Source organism: Meriones unguiculatus, chromosome X (genome assembly GCF_030254825.1).
Source record: "Meriones unguiculatus strain TT.TT164.6M chromosome X, Bangor_MerUng_6.1, whole genome shotgun sequence".
Classification (NCBI taxonomy): domain Eukaryota; kingdom Metazoa; phylum Chordata; class Mammalia; order Rodentia; family Muridae; genus Meriones; species Meriones unguiculatus.
Window position 1 is genome coordinate 90,106,672 of NC_083369.1, and position 17,705 is coordinate 90,124,376.

Consider the following 17,705-nt stretch of genomic DNA (forward strand, 5'->3'; position numbering starts at 1 on the left):
TGTGTAATGACTCTCATCTCCAACAATCAAGTCACCCAGCTGGGAGTGCCACCCAGGACAGGGGAAATCAGTCTCCTCATAGGCAGCTGCCCCAGCTTTGGCTCTAATCTGGCATCTATCTGGCAGATGCTGTCCCGAAGTTCCTCCAGAAGGTTTCACTCCTTGAAGTTTAGGTTCAGATGCTGGGAACGGTTCTCTCTTCCAAGAGCATGATAAACTGAGTATCCAGCTGGAGCACAGAATGGGAGTCTCTTCAGTGACCTCAAGAGTGTGCACATGTGCGCACGTGCATGTATGTGTGTGTATGTGTTTGTGTGTGTGTGTGTGTGTGGTCGTTTTCGGATGGCCTTTTGTGAGCATGAATGTGCAGGGATAGATGGATGGATAGGTGGGTAGATGGATGGGTAGGTGGGTGGAGTATGTGTGGACTTGCTGTTCCAACTGCTCCGGTACTGGAAAGCTCTTGTTATGCAGTACAGCACTGGGCTCTTCCACACAGATCTGGAGATGGGCCGCTGTGCCTAGGTGAGTCCGACTGATGTGAGTGTTTCTGTTGTCCCTGGCTGTGGCTGCTGCTGCCCTTTGTGTCTCCGAGAGTTGGAGCCTGGGTCCTTGCTGTTCTTCCTGGCTGGATGCCTCTTGGCTTTCTCCCTCCAGCCTTGGCCCCCCTTCCTCCTCTTCTGACCCTCAGGGCATGGCATCCTACGCACTGTACACTTTTGGGTCTCCTTTGTGTCAGAACAGGTGGTCTGGTCTTCCCCAGGAGCATGGAGCACCCTGCATGTCCACTCTTCTGATCCCTTCCAGAAACTGCACAGCTTCCTCTTCTTGGAGCAGGCCCCCCCACAGGGACCACTCACTCATTTCCACTCCACGGTGCTGTTGGTGCCACGTAGCCTTCTGAACAGGCTGGATAGCAGCTGTCCTTGTCCAAGTACAAGCCCCCTTGACACTTGGTGCAGAAGTTGTGGCTAAAGCAGGCCTCACAGTGCTCCATCTTGCATTTGATACATTTGTTCATGTCAGGGCTTCCGGCATCAAAGTATCTAGGCAGGCAGGACCGGCCCACCTGGCGGATGTCATTCCTCTCCAGCAGAATGAACCACTTGGGCAAGCACTTGAGGCAACCTTTGACTTCTGAACAGAGCTCACAGCCCTTGGCAAAAGCTTGGCTCCCCTCAGCACTGATCTGCCTCTGCCTCTTGCCCTTGGTCCCCTGGTTGCTCATAGTGAGGTGTGTCTAGCTCAGAAACACAGCCACCACACATAGCCAAGCCACATAGTCACAGGCCAGCCCTGGGCCCCAGACAAGAGGGGTGGTCTCTTGCTAAAGACTCTGAGGCTGAGTCAATGGCAGGAAGCCCAGGCCCGGCTGCAGCCCAAATCCACCGTACCCTCAGCTGAGACCTGAGGGGGTTGTGGAGCTGGGTTCTCTATCTGCCCAAAGGGGGGGGGGAGTCCTGTCCTGTTTGAAGCCACCTCAGAGGGTCACATGGGAAGTCTTTTCAACCCCAAGATAGACCTGGAGCAGTGACCGTGGCAGGGCAGCTAGGAGGGGTGAGGGCACGGTCACTGGGTCCCACACTGTGGTAGATAGGCCCCACGCTCTGCTCTCTTGGCTGCCAGCATCCTGCCATGCACATTGGTACTGGGGTGGCCCTCGGGGTCCCCCGAAGTCTGCTGCCCAGACTCTGTTCCCTACACCAGCAGTGTGGAATCAGGATTAAGGAAAATACTGCAGCCCTATTTTTATTTTTCTGACCTATTTATGTACTGCTCATTATAATTATAAGGAGGAGCACCTTGCTATTTATTGAATCCAATTTTTATGACCACAGAGGCTTTGGAGCAGAATTAACCATTATTTTTCTTACTGGAGAAACTGAGAAGCTGCTGGTACCCCTTTATGAACAGCCTGCACAGGCAGCCAATTTGACCCAGGCAGGAGACTCCCTGCTCCAGGTTCAAGGCTTCAAGGATAGAGCCAGCTTATCGTTTTTGGTATGTACCAACTGAAGCATTTTTCTTTTGAAATAAGCTAAACCAAGTTAAGGGGTTAGCAGACGGCCAGTGGATGAAGTTTGGCCCATGATTACTAGCAAGGAATCCAGAAAAGTCCATAATAAGACAATGACAAGCATAACACAACTGACAGACACAAGAAGACATTTAGACAGATAGACACACGTGACAAAAACAAAACATCCAACTGGCGCCTCCTGACTTTGCTCTCTGTGCAGGAGAGGAAAAGAGACCTTATACCAGCTCAAAAACTAGATGAGAGTCTTCCAACTCTCTCTGGGAGTCCAGAGCATCTGACCCTCCCAGAACCTGCTGAGAGTCTGAGGACTCTCTCCAGGAGAGGGCCCCTTTGTTCAATAACAGGAAAAGGTTGAACTCCTAGAATATCCTCTCCTCGCTGAGCTGCTTCCTTAATCATTGATTGTAATGGCAAGGTGGATGCTCTTATGGAAGACAAGCGGCAACATTTTCCTTGGGGTTTTTGTGCCACCGCCAGTTACTGGAAGTTTCTGTGCCTTTGGTGGTGGTGATGGGCTTCTATCCCCACAATAATAGTGGGTACTGGACTGTTAACCCTCCGGGATTCCTCATCAGACTCCCTAAACTGTAACTTCTGCAATTGTGCAGAAAGAGACTCCACTGTACTAGTCAACTTCTTTATCTCTTTTTTAGATTTATCTTTCTTGACACACTTCGCCACGCTTGGGTTTGTTTGACTTACGTTTCATCCTCACTGTTCGTCATTGAAGGAAGTCAGGATAGGAACTCAAGCAGGAGCTGGTGCAGAGGACAAGGAAGGGTGCTGCTTACTGGCTTGCTCCAGTTATTTGCTCAGTCTGCTTTCTTATAAAACCCAGGACCAGCAGCCCAGAGATGGCCTCACTCACAATGACCCAGGCCTTCCCCTTGAATCATTAATTAAGAAAATGCATTAAGGCTGTGTGCAGCCTGATTTTATGGCAGCATTTTTCTCAATTGAGGCACCCTTCTCTCCAATGAGTCTATCTAGGTTGTGTCAAGTTGACATAAAACTAGCCAGAACATTCCTCCAGAACAATAATATTTTAAAAAACCTTCCTTTTAAACCAATTTTTTCTCACATATATTATACTCTGACCTCAGTTTCCCCTCTGTCCCTCCATCTCCTACCTCTTCCATCTACCCACCACATCCACTGCTCAGTTTCCCTTCAGAAAAGGCAGGCCTCTCAGGAATAGCAACCAAACATGGCATATCAAGTTGTAATAAGAGGCCTTCCCTCATATTAAGGCTGGATGAGGCAACCTAGTGAGAGAAAAGAGTCCCCAAAGCAAGAGCATCAGAAATAGCCTCCACATTGGCCTCAGTTGCATCATGGTCATAGCTAACCAACAGCGAAGAATGTGACTTTTCAGATTTATTGAGCTGGGATCACGCTAATTTGTTTATATTGGAACCCTATGTACACAGGCAAGTAGTACACTAATGAACTGGGGGTAGCTACCATAAGGGTCTGACACTAGACCAAGGTTTAACTATTGATATCATGACAGAAATCTCTAGCAACAATTGCCACACACACACACACACACACACACACACACACACACTGCCCAAGTCTGGATTGTAAGAAATCATTTCCATTATATTCCAACTCAGAGTTCTAGCGGCTCCTTTTTTGCCATGACATTGTCCTCAAACCTTGCCTTTTCCCATGCAACTTAATCACTCTAGGTTTGCCTTCCTAACAAGTCTCTTCTGCATAGTCCTTTTAAGTCTAAACTGCAACTTTAGACCCCATGGTTATCTCTGAAAAAAATTCTCACTTCTGTTTCTGAATTGAACAGTATTGAAGTCTTGTTCCTTTCTGCTGTTTTAAACTTCTTCCTCAGCTGAGTATGGTGGTGCATGCCTTTGATCCCAGCACTCTGGAGGCAGAGGCAGGTTGATGTTTGTGAGTTAGAGGTCAGCCAGGGCTACACACAGAGAAACCTTGTTTCAAAAACAACAAGCAAGCAAACAAGACAAAATGAAACAGACTTCTTCCTCAGGCAAATACAGAACTGGTGTCAGAATGGTAGCTGCTTCTACTCTGCAAAATGAAGAAGACTGTTTTTGATCTGTTTTCCTTCCTGCTGTGCTATTCTGTGGCCCCAGGTCATGTTGGAAAGTCCTGTAGACATGGGGAATTAAATGAATGATGCATTTGGAAATTTAAAGACCACTTGTGAGAATGAAAACACTGGGCATACATCCCAAGGATACTCACTCCTCCTTTCTGAGATGTAAGCACCTTTCTGAGCCTCTTCAAGCTCAGCCTCCCTGGGTCTGAGCTTCCCAGAGGAGAGGACAGCAGCATGACAATCATCTCCAATATGGACAGGATACCTCTGCAGCTATGTCTTCTGGTCCACTTTTGGGAAACTTCATGAGGAAGAGAGAACCTCTGAGAGAAGGGAGGTTCTTCTATGCGTAGAGCTCTGCCCCTTCAGGGAGCCTTTAAAGGCACCTGCGTACTGGCTACGCACCTTCCCACTTCCTTCCAGCAGGTGGCAGAAGCAAACTGGGGAGTAAAGTAAACTTGGAGCTTTTCTTTCCTGTTTGGAGGCATCTGGGAGCTGGTAATAAAACCGCCTTCATTTAGGCGTGAGCAGGTGGGAGGGAGGGTGCAGCATGTCTCCTAGAGAGGTAGCATGCCACCTCTTTTTTCTGAGGGACAGGCAGCTTCCTTTTCCCTTATCCAATGGCCCATGCTGGGCAAATGTATCTGCCAGGCCAGTTTCTCTAGGCCAGGGAGCTTCTTCACTCAATTGGTTGGCTGTTGGGAGAGGAGCAAAAATTCCCACGGCTAGGTGTGGAGCATTGTTGGGAGTGTATGTGTTAGAGGTAGAGAAGAGTCACTTTGATCCTGTGCATCTTTGTTGCTTGGGAGATGGGGCGAACACACACACATGCACACACACATGCATGCGGCTCAAATCTGCTCCTGTCCTTCTGGGATCTCAGAAGAACAGGCCACTTAGGACTCCCAAGATAGTCAGGGTCTAGGGCAGACCAGTCCTGGCAGGGTAGCAAAGGGGGAGGAGGCTAAATGGGGAAGGAGGACTATTGGTAAGAAAGCATTCATTAGTTATCTCCCTCCCTCCTGGCCCTCTCTTCTCTTCCCTTCCCCACTTTGTGAAAGAAGCTTCTCACACTCTACATTGCACTCTGGATATGATGGTCTCGAGTACCAAATCTACTCTGCCAAGGGCAAATTATCTGTAACTCTGCAACTGTTCAGTTTCATTCTTAGCCTGTGAGTAGGTCATTGCAAAGCTCCCCTTACCACTCACCACACCCTTAAGCACAAACTAAAGTGGCCACCCCTGCCACAGGTTAGGGACCACCAGGTGCTGTGAAAGGAACACTTGTGAGAGAGGAAAAGGGCTGTGGGATCGCTTGGCTTCTGGCATCACAGATGAGCTGATAGCCTCTTTCACCAGCCTGGACACTGAGCTGTCCCACCTCCTGCCTGAACCATTTTGAGGAAGAACAGAAAGCACTACAGATGGCTCTGGAGCCCATGATGGTCTGCCTATTCCATAAGGCCCCAAAGGGTATCTTTATTCACCTCTGTGGGTTTTGATCATATCTCACTGAGCCATTTCCTTCCCTCTTAGGCTGTGCTAGAACTGACTCAGTTGCAGCATTTGGCAGCCATAGGAACAAGTAAGTTGCCAAGCCTCCCACTGGACTTGGAGCAGTGTGAACTTCCTGAGGCACTTTGGGTTTCTGTTGAGGATCACAGAGAAGAAAGAACAACAACAAGAACAAAAAAATCCCCACCCACACACCCTCCCATCCACCAAGCAACCAACCAAATAAAGAGGAAAAGAGAGAATCGATATGATAGTGCAAAATACATTTGCTTTGAGAAGGTGGTAATCCATAGTCTCTCAGATTGGACATCTGGACATCATGCATAGATGTGCAGATTTCAAACTCTAATACTGAATCAGTCATTTGGTTTATCCATTTGAAAAGAAAGCTGTGCAATCACGAGTTACCCTCTACTCCAGATATAGATTAGGGATTTATGGATATGGAATTTTATATTAAAAACATTGTTTTTCATTATTTCTTTCCCCATTCTTCTCCCCAAAGTCCTGTTGATACAGTTTATGATAATTAAAAGGCATCAGTTAAAGGAAAGCTAGTCCCATACTGTTTCTAGCTCTTTAAGCTGTGTACTTTTCTTTTAAGACACTTACAATTTATGTTTTTTTTTTTCTGTAGGAAATCATTTAATGATATAAAAATATCAGCCAAGGGTCAGTGAGGTGGCTCAGTGTATAAAAGTGCTTGCCATAAAGCCGCATGTTTTTAATCCCAGCACAATGCGACACACAGGCAGGCAGGTAGTTGGGAGTCTGAGATCAGCCTTTTCTACAAAGTGAGTCCAGGACAGCCAAGGCTAAACAGAGAAGCTATGTCTCAAAAATAAAAAAAGAAATATATATATATTAGTTGGAATGATTGCTTTATCAACATCTTCTTGGACATCAGGCTTGAGCACGCCCCTAACATTTTCATTACTCTGTTCTCTAAACAGCAAACACATAAAAGTATGTAGAATACAACTTAGTGTGTAGTGGGAATTTCCTCAGTACTCATGTACCTTTCAGCTTCTGGGGACCGTTAGCATGTCTTGATTGTGCCCCCTTTATCATGTACTTCACCACTGTCTTCATATGTGTCTGTAACATCTGCCCTTACCTTTTGTTTTGTTATTGTTTTGAGACATGGCCTCACTAGGCAGCCCTGGCTGACCTGGACCTAGCTTTATAGGCTGGTCTGCTCATTTTCTGGTCTTACTTTTGTTTTGAGACAGGGTTGTTGAAAAGATAAATTATAATTTTGGGGCAGGGAGGCTTTTCTAATCACCTGCTCTAGTTCCCAAATAATAAGACAGAGACCTGTTAGATTTACTCAACAAGCTTTAAGGCCTAGAACTGGGCAACTATTGCTATTCTAATCCTCTATGCTAGTCTGGCTACTTTTCTTTTATTTTGACATTTTTTATTATGTTTTTAATACTAGTTACAGTTTGTTAACTTTGTATCCCAGCTGTATCCAGCTCCCTCTTTCCCTTCCAATCCCACCCTCCCTCCCTCATCTCCTCCCTGCCCATTTCCAAGTCCACTGATAGGGGAAGACCTCCTCCCCTTTCATCTGATCCTGGTTTATCAGGTATCTTCTGGACTGGCTGCAAAGTCCTCCTATGTAGCCTAGCAGGGCTGCTCCTCCCTCGGGGGGGGGGGAGTGTGTGTGTGTCAAAGAGCCAACCATTGATTTCATGTCAGAAATAGTCCCTGTTCTCCTTATTAGGTACCCACTTGGATACTGAGCTACCCTGGGCTACATCTGAGCAGGGGCTCTAGGTTATATCCATACATGGTTCTTGGTTGGAGAAACAGTCTCATAAAAGACCCCTGTGCCCAGATATATTTGGTCCTTGTGGAGCTCCTGTCCTCTCCACGTCATACTAACTCCTACTTCCTTCATATGGTTCCCTGCACTCTGCCGAAGGTTTCGTTATGAGTCTTAGTATCTGCTTTGATACACTGCTGGGTAGAGTCTTTCAGGGGCCCTCTTTGGTAGGCTCCTGTCCTGTTACATGTTTTCTCCTATGTCCAATGCCCATCCCATTTGTCTTTCTAGGTGAGGATTAAATCATCTTACCCCAAGTCCTCTTTCTTGTTCATCTTCTTTAGGTGTATAGATTTCAGTATGTTTATCCTATCTTAGAGGTCTATATAAGCGAGTATATGCCATGTGTGTCTTTCTCCTTCTGGGATACCTCACTCAAGATGATCTTTGCCTGATCCCACCATCTGCCTGCAAATGTCATGATTTCCTCATTTTAATTCTGACTACTTTTCAGCCACATGTTCTGAATTACTTGCCACATTAGTCCTACCTGGGCTGCTTCTGCTCTATTAGGTCAGTCTTCATGGCCACATCCTTTCTCCACCTCTTCTTTTTTCTTCTTTCTCCCTCATGGTCCCTACCTGAGACCACTTGACTGGGAACAGAAGTCTGGCCTATTCTCTCTCACTCAGCTATAGGCTCTCCAGATTCTTTATTAACCAATCAGAGATAATTGGGAAGCACTATTTACACAACTGATCAATGATCATGACAAGGCCCAATTCTGGACTACAACCCGATTTCAGGGAACAGAAATCAGCATCAGACCAACCCCCATCATGTTTTTCTATGTAGCCCTGGCTGTCTTGGAACTCTCTCAGGCTGGCTTGAATTTACAGAGATCCACTCACTTCTGCCTCCTAAGTGCTGGGATTAAAAGTATGTGCCACTACTGCCTGGGGCCTGGCCTTACTTTCTTATTTATTCATCCATTTATCTATCTATCTATCTATCTATCTATCTATCTATTGGGTTTTTGTTTTGTTTTTGTTTCTTTGAGACAGGGTTTCTCTGTGTAGCCTTGGCTGTCCTGGACTCGCTTTGTACTGTAGGCTGGCCTCAAACTCACAGAGATCTGCCTTCCTGCCTCTGCCTCTGCCTCTGCCTCACAGAGTACTGAGAATATAGGTGTGTGTCACCTCTCCAGGCCTGGCCTTACTTTTAATGAATAAAATTTAATTATATATGTTGGTATGACACAAAATGGACAACTTCTTTTACAGAACTGGATGTTTACTATTTGTCAGAATTTCATTTGACTTCATTTTTACTGCCTGTGTATAAAAAACATTAATTTAATAAAAATTATTTCATTCTAATATGAAGACTATAGGCAAAAAAAATTATTACTCAAACAAAATGGCAGAATCTTCATGTAATTTACTGGTCTTCTAGGTGAGAACATAACCAGTTTTTTCAAGTAGTCTTTCTGTTTGTTTGAGACAATGTTTCTCTATGCACCCTTGGTTGTTCTTTTTTTTTTTTTTTTTGAAAGCAATTTTTTTTTAAATTTTATTTTTTTCTTATCAGTTACATTTTATTAACTCTATATCCCAGCTGTATCCTGCTCCCTCATTCCCTCCCAATCCCACCCTCCCTCCCTCATCTCCACCGTGCCCCTTTCCAAGTCCACTGAAAGGGGGGTCCTCCTCCCCATTCATCTGATCCTGTTTTATCAGGTATCTTCGGGACTGGCTGCAAAGCCCTCCTCTGTGGCCTAATAGGACTGCTCTCCCTTGGGGGGTGGGGACACTTTTATATATTTGTTTAATCTGCTTCGTTTTTAAATATTTGTTCCATTTATGTTTTATTTTTCAAATCTTTAAAAATCTATAATTTTAAGAAATATTTCAGAAGACCAATGAAAAACAAAACCACAAAGAGTGTGTGCAAATCAAGTTAAGATTGATTTATAAAGTGTTAAGCAAAATCTCTGAAATTTGGGACTAGGGAGTTGCCTCATCATTATGGTACACAAATGACAGAACTGGCTGTAGGTAATTTGGGACACAGCAGACAGACTGGGGCTTGAGAAATTACAGGTTAAAGGAAAGAGAAAGAAAACTTAGGGTAGTTTCAAAGGGCTGTCATTCAGTACTGAAAGCACCAAGTTTATTCCACAGCTCCTTTTCAAAGACAAAGCATAGTGGTTCACATCAGTACAAGGATGGGGTTCATGAAACAGTCAAATTTGTTTTCAAAGACCACATTCTGGTAAGGCAGGCATGGTCCAAGGTCTCACAGACAAGTTAAAGAAACTTGAAAAAAACTACTGTTTATTCTCTTTCAAGGTAAAGGCCGGGGCAAAAACATGTTTTTCACTGAATACTCTATAACAGAGCAGCTTGCCAAGCAAGCAGCTGTCCACAGCTTGAGAAAGAACTTTGGCTTCCCACACACAAATATGAGAACTTGAGTTCAGATACCCTGTATTCACTTAAAAGCTAGTAGTGTTGCACCTATAACCTCAGATTTTAATAGGGGTGTGTGTGGTGGTAGGCAAATTCTTGGAGCTCACTGGCCAGCCAGCCTAAACAACGGGTGAGCTCCACGTTCAATGAGATACCCCATCTCAAAACAAAACAAAGCAAAACAAAACAAAAACAACAAAAAACATTGGAGATACTCATCAGCTTCTGGTCTTCATATGCACAGCTACACATTCCTACACACACACACACACACACACACACACACACACACACTGAACTATATCAAGCATTCTGTAAGTACTCATTTCCTTTTTTTTATTGTTTATTATTATTAGTGACATTTTATTAACTCTGTATCCCAGCCGTGTCCCGATCCCTCATTCCCTCCCAGTCCCTCCCTCCCTCATCTCCACCGTGCCCCTTTCCAAGTCCACTGATGGGGGGAACCTCCTCCCCTTTCGTCTGGCCCTGTTTTATCAGGTATCTTCAGGGCTGCCTGCAAAGCCCTCCTCTGTGGCCTAACAGGACTGCTCCTCCCTTCGGGGGTGGGGAGACCAAAGAGCCAGTCATTGAGTTCCTGTTAGAAATAGTCCTTGTTCCCCTCACTTTGGGAAACCAATTGGTTACTGAGCTACCACAGGCTACATCTGAGTGGAGGTTCTAGGTTATATCCATACATGGTCCTTGGTTGGAGAAACTCAGTTCCTTTTATTTATGGTTCCAAGAAAAGTTATAGGTCATTTTTGTTTAAAGATAAAACTCTGTGTGTGTGTGTGTGTGTGTGTGTGTGTGTGTGTGTGTGTGTGATACACAGTATATCAATGAGGGGTAAAAGAAAACTCCCATCCTCTAAGACAAAATTCTTTTATATCTTGGATGCTTGAGCAGTGAGACTGTCAGTGGATAAAAGCTCTTGTTCCCACACTGGACAACCTGAGTTTAATCCTTGTATCCCACATAGTACAAGGAGTGAACTGACTCCTAACTCCTACCCCTTGCAAATAGATAGATATAATAAAAATTTTACATGTAAATATTTGTAAAAATTATTTAATTATGTATATGAGTTCATCTGCATGCCAGAAAAGGTTATCATTATAGATGGTTGTGAACCACCATGTGGTTGCTGAGAATTGAACACAGGACTTCTGGAAGGGCAGCTAGTGTCCTTATTGCTGAGCCACCTCTCCAGCAACAAAAATGTAAATCTTAAATGCTCCTTGAATCCTGTTTTCAATTTCTTCAGTATGTCTGAATAAGATGATAGGCTTCTTATACTTTGGCAAGGGGACAGAGTGCTGAGAATTAAATCCAGAGACTTAGAACTTAAATTTTATGAAAAGTTCTCATTCTGGCAAGGGGTCTAGGGCTAAGCTAACTGCATATTTTCACCTTTTCCTCTAATCCTCCAAGTTCAACCCCCCTGTGTCATCCATAGCTCTGCAGCAGAACTCCTGATGAAGATTTCCCCCACTCCCATATAAGAAGATAATAAGCAGGCCATGCTCATAGATCAATAGGATTAATATAGTAAAAATGGCCATATTACCAAAAGAATGTAAAATTTAATACAATCTCCATCAAAATTAAAACACAATTCTTTACAGATATTAAAAAGACAACTCTCAGCTTTGTATGGAAATACAGAAATCCCAGGATAGCTAAAATAATCCTGAATAATAAAATTGCTGGGGATATCACCACCACTTGTTTCAAGTCATATTACCAAACTGTAGTAATGGAAACAGAATGGTATTGGCACAAAAACAGATATATTGATCAATGAAATTGAATTGAAACCCCAGCCATAAATCCATATCAGCTATGGACACATTTTTAAAATATATATAGAAACCAGAAATACACTGTTGGCACTGATTGTGTGTGAGTGTGTGTGTATGTATACATTTGGGTTCTTATATCTGCCATGCTTCTCCAACTCAATTCCTTCCAACACCCAAATAGCAAGTAGGAGATACAGAAGGTTAGAAGGGAAATGGGGGCATAATTTCTTTAAGCTACTTCCTGCTGTTTAGGGTCATGTGTTCCTGGGGCAAGTCCAATATTTGTAGTCAGGATATCTCCAACCTCTCTTCAAACTGCAGCAACAGCAACTAGGAGCAGGAGGGGGCAGTAGTTGCCTTTTTCTTCTTTGAAGCCTCCCCCCTTCCTTCTCTGGGCTCTGGCAACTGTACCCTCTCAAGGGTTCCCAGAACAAACTATCTACAGCTGGCACAAATCACACCCCTGTTAATGCATGAGACAATCATAGTCAATAGCTGTACGTAAACTGAAGCAGCCCCATATTCCACACCTGAGATTAAAACAAAAACATATTCACATAATATAACTGTTTTTTTTTTTTTTTTAAGAAGCCAAAATTCTCACTGTAATCCACACCGAAAAATAGCATCTTCAACAAATGGTTGCTGGTCAAACTGGATGCCTGTATGTAGAAGAATCCAAATAGATCCATGCTTATGGATGGATCTAGTCAAATCCAAATAGATCAAAGACCTCAACATAGGAAGAGCCTTGAATTCATTGGCACAGGAAACAACTTCCTGAATAGAACACCAACAACACAGGCTCTAAGATCAACAACTAATAAATAGGACCTCATGAAACTGAAAAACTTGTGTAAAGCAAAGGACACTGTCATCAAAACAGACTGGGAAAGGATCTTCACCAACCCTATATCTGACAGAGGGCTAATGTCCAGAGTATATAAAGAACTCAAGAGGTTAAACATCAACAAACCAAGCAATCCAATTTAAAAAATGGGGTACAGAGCTAAACAGAGAATTCTCAATAGAGGAATATCGAACGGCAGAGAAACACAGAAATGTTCAACATCCTTAGTCATCAGGGAAATTCAAAACAAAAAAACCACCTTGAGATTTTACCTTACACCTTATTAGAATGGCTAAGATAAAAAACTCAAGTGACAACACATGCTGGAGAGGATGTGGATAAAGGGGGACCCTCCTCCATTGCTGGTGGGAATGTAAACTTGTACAAACACTTTGGAAGTCAATCTGGTGCTTTCTCAGAAAATTTGGAACAGCGCTACCTCAAGATTCAGTTATACCACTCCTAGGCATATATTCAAAACATGCTCAGCTATACAACAAGGACATTTGCTCAACCATGTTCATAGCAGCTCTATTTGTAAGAGCCAGAAGCTGGAAACAACCTAGATGTCCTTCAACGGAGGAATGGATACAGAAATTGTGGTACATTTACACAATTGAATACTACTCAGCTATTAAAAACAAGGAAATCATGAAATTTGCAACAAACAGTGGGAACTAGAAAAGATCATCTTGAGTGAGGTAACCCAGAAGTAGAAAGACACACATGGTATATACTCACTCATAAGTGGATATTAGCCATATAATATAGGATAAACATACTAAAATCTATACTAAAGAAGATAAACAACAAGGAAGGCCCTAGGGAAGATGCACAGTCCTCATTCAGGACAAATGTGATAGACACTGGAAGCAGGAGAAGACAGGGAACAGGACAGGAGCCTACCACAGACAGCCTCTGAAAGACTCTACAATGGAGGTGGCAAAGCAGAGGCTGAGACTCATAGCCAAACTTTCGGCAGAGTGCAGGTAATCTTATGAAAGGAGGGGGAAATACCTGAAGGGGACAGAAGCTCAAAAAGGAGACCAACAGAGCATCCCCCCCCAAAAAAAAACTGAGCCCTCGTGGCCCTGCAGAGACTGATACCCTAACCAAGGACAATGCATGGTGAGGGCCTAAAACCCTGGCTCAGATGTAGCCCGTAGACTCAGTTTCCAAGTAGGATCCCTAATAAGGGGAGCAGGGCCTTTCTCTGGAATGAACTCGGTGACAGGCTCTTTGATCACCTCCCCTTCGAGTATGCAGGCTTGCTAGGCCACAGAGGAAGACTAATGCAGCCAGTCCTGATGAAACCTGATATGCTAGGGTCAGATGGAAGGGGAGGAGGAAGGGTCAGATGGACAGGGGGAGGGGCATAGGAGGAGAAGAGGGAGGTAGGGAGGGCAGAACTGAGAGGGGATGAGGGAGGAGGACACAGCTGGGATATAAATTGTATAAATTGTAATAAACGATAATGATAAAATTTTTTTCAAAGACCTCAACATAAAATCAGACATACTGAAACTGATAGAAGAAAAAAATGGGAAATGTTCTGGAACAGAAGACGACTTCTGAAGAGGACACCAACAGCACAGGCACCACGTTCAACAATTAATACTTGGGACCTCATGAAACTAAAAAGCTTCTATAAGACAAAGGACATTCAGAAAAAAAAATGTTAGCCTACAGAATAGAAAAAGATTTTTACCAACTACATACTGAGGGAGGGCTAATATCCAGAATGCATAAAGATCTCAAGAAAACAAATTACCCGATTAATAATGGGGTACAGATCTAAAAGGAGGATTCTCAATAGAGGCAATTCAAATTGCAGAGAAACAATTAAAGAAATGTTCACCATCCTTAGCCATCAGGGGAATGCAAGTCAAAACTCTCTTGAGATTTCACCTTACACCTATCAGAATGACTAAGATCAATAAAACAAGTAATAAAAACAAAGAAGCTAACTAAATCCTTTTTTTTTTCAACCCTTACTCCTTGCGTCTTGAGGGACTTCTTGAGGCCCTGTAAGAATAACTCATGCTTACTCAAATCTTGTCCCATAATTCGTCGTTCTGACTTACCTCTCGGATCAAACTCACAGACTGGCGGCTCTGTGGAGATCTCTTATGCAGTTTTTTAGTTTCCCAGTGGAAACGCTGAATCCTATGTATTTTTGTGGCCACTGAAGAACGACGATCCATCCAGGCCTTTGCACCTTTAGGTCACGTTGGGCGCCAGAAATGCCTCGACCTGCAGGACTTCAAAGGGTTCCTAAAGAAAGGAGGGTGGAAGGAACTGGGGTGGGGGTAGGGGGGGGAGGTGGAGGAACAAGAAACACTAAGAATGGAGCCAAGTCTGTTAGTCTAATCAAGGCCTCCTTTATTAGAAATTTTTACCCAACTTATATAGGGAGAAGGCAGGAAAAAGGGGGAAGGTTAATTTACTGCTGCAGGAGATAGGAAGAGTGCTTCCATGACTTAAATATTGCACCTGCAAGATACCATAAGGATGTTTTCTTAAGACATCTCACGGATGCTCTAAAACTGACAGACGGATGTCCTCACAATCTATCAGCCATGATTTTGGGTCCTAGGTAACTCTTTCACTAAATAGCTTTAGGTCTCCACTAAATGACCTTTGCTCACTACTTGGTTTTGGCTTCACTAAATAGCTTTGTCTCCACTAAATAGCTTTGTCTCACTAATTGACTCTGGCTTCAGTAAATAGCCTTGGTTCCCGGCAAATAAACTTTAATTAATAAAAAATAAATTAATTTAAAAAGAGGAAAAAAAGAAAAACTGACATCTCTTATACAATTCATAAATAATATGTATATATACACACACATATATATTTACACACACACACACATATGAAGGCAATATAAATGAAATTGCCAAGTAATGGATGAGACAGAGGCTCAACTGGACATCTATTGTCACCAAATGAAGCTTCCAGTATCAGGATTGGGTTATATTTAATTGAGTTGTTGGCCAAAAGGGTCCCATGGGAATTCCCAAACAACCCAGGCTCTTGCCAAGACTACATGCTGCTCTTCACAAACTGATGGAACGTCTCCATTGCTGTAGACAACACCTACACAATCCATTGAAGATGGAGATGTTGAGCTGATGCCTACACAGAGCTTTCACCCCTATGTGCACTTAGTGTCTTTGTTTCAGGAAGGTACCCGCAAGCACTCAAAAGAGAGACACCAATATAGCCACAAAACCTTTATCTACAATTGTGTCCTGCTTCCAAGACATGTTAGGGCAATGGTGGCAAAAAGCTTGTGGGAGAAATTCCTGATTTGACTTAAGGTCCATTCCATCAGTTGGAACCCACACCTAGCACTGCTTGAAGCAAAGGTGAACAAATACAGAAACCCACAGCCAGACATTATGTAGAAAGCAAGAGAGAACTTGGAACACTCAACACTAAATGGGATGTCTCCATGAAAACCTTCCCCTCAGTACTTGGGAACCCTATGGAAGAGGAGGCAGAAATAATGTAAGTGTCAGAGGAAATGGAGCACCCCCAAGAACTTAAGGTCCTCTAAGTCAATTGAGCAAAGCTCATATGAACTCACAGAGACTGAAGCAGCATGCACAGGGCCTGCAAGGGTCTGCACCAGGTTCTCTGTTACATATTATAGATTCCAAGTCACTTTTTAAATGGATTTCTGAACGTGCAAAGGAGTGGGTCTCTGTTTCTTGTGCATTCTCTTGGTTTTTTTTCTTCTGTTTGTTTTGTCCAATTTTGATGTGTTAGTTTTTGTTTTATCTCATTATATTATGTTATGTTATGTTATAGTATAGTATAGTATAGTATGGTATGGTATAGTATAGTGTTTATATTATAGTATATTCCTTTAGAAGCCTGTTTGTTTTCTAATGCGAGGCAGACAGGGGACAGATCCAGATAGGAAGGGAAGTGGGGAGGTACTGGGTGGAGTAGAGAGAGAGTAAACCAGTATCAGGATATATTATATGAGAAAAAAATCTTCAATAAAAGGGGAAAGAGAGAGAGTGAGAGAGACTAAGAAGATGTGAGAGCTGAACACAATATAGTGTCCTGAAGTAGATACTAGAATGGTCCAAGTAAATTAATGTAAAAGCTGGGAAAAATCAGCATATGTATGATTTATAGTTATGGTTAATAGTGTTATACTACATAAATGTTTTTTGACTAACATCCCAAGTTATGTAAATGCTAGCAATTAGGGATATCTTGGGAAAGTTGATATGAGAACACTGTAGAATCTTTATAATGTAAATTCAAAATATTTTAGATTTTATTTTTTGAGATAGGGTTTAATCTGTGTAGGCATGGTTGTCTTGAGTTCCTGGCTGGCTTTGAACTCACAGAGGTACATACATTTGCCTGTGCCTCCTGAATGTTGAGATTAAATGTGTGCTCCACCATGCCTAGCTCCAAATTATTTTAAAATAATTATTGCCACAATAAAAGAGAAAAAAATAAACATTTATAATTTTTTATGAAAAGTTCTATTTTCCACAAAACAATAACAACAACCATAAAAGATAAGGAGCCAAAAGGAGTCTGACATAGCAGTGTTATTTAAACATCATAATTCATATGAAGTGTTTAGCATAGTTCTGGACTCATAGGTAATATTCAATAGAAGATTGATAAACGTAATTTAGACCCATTTAAGGTGTGAATTGGATGTATGCCAGAAGAGGTGCAACACATTTCTTAAGGTTTAATAGGGAAACCAATCCCATAGGCATAGAACAAAATTCTGGTTCAGATTTAAATAGGACTTGGCTAGAGCCTGAATATCAGAATTTATTACAAGCCCCAAGTAATTCTGATAATTCCAGGTGCTGTCACATGAGCAGCAGGGAGCTAGATGCTTCTTTGAGGGCTTTTAGGAGAAGATATGTGATAATGCATCAGATGGAGGAAGGAGTCAGATCTCTGTTGCCATGTACAGTGGCCACCTACCATATGTGGTTACTGAGCACTTGACATTTGATTAGGCTGAATATGAGGAATGAAGCAGTATAAAATACACAGAGTGTAAGCACAAAATAGATGAAATTGTCTAGTTGATAGTTTCTACTGACTGCAAGCTGAAATTGAAGTGTTCTGAATATATTGGGTTTTGGTTGAGTAAGTTTCCTAGCATGCATGAGG

At 42.9% G+C, this 17,705-nt stretch overlaps 1 pseudogene; it reads right to left on the minus strand.

Moving 5' to 3' along the window:
* Nucleotides 1-521: 521 nt before the first annotated feature.
* LOC110542787 (R-spondin-1-like) lies at nucleotides 522-14,743 on the minus strand (annotated as a pseudogene).
* Between the last annotated feature and the right edge of the window lie 2,962 nt (nucleotides 14,744-17,705).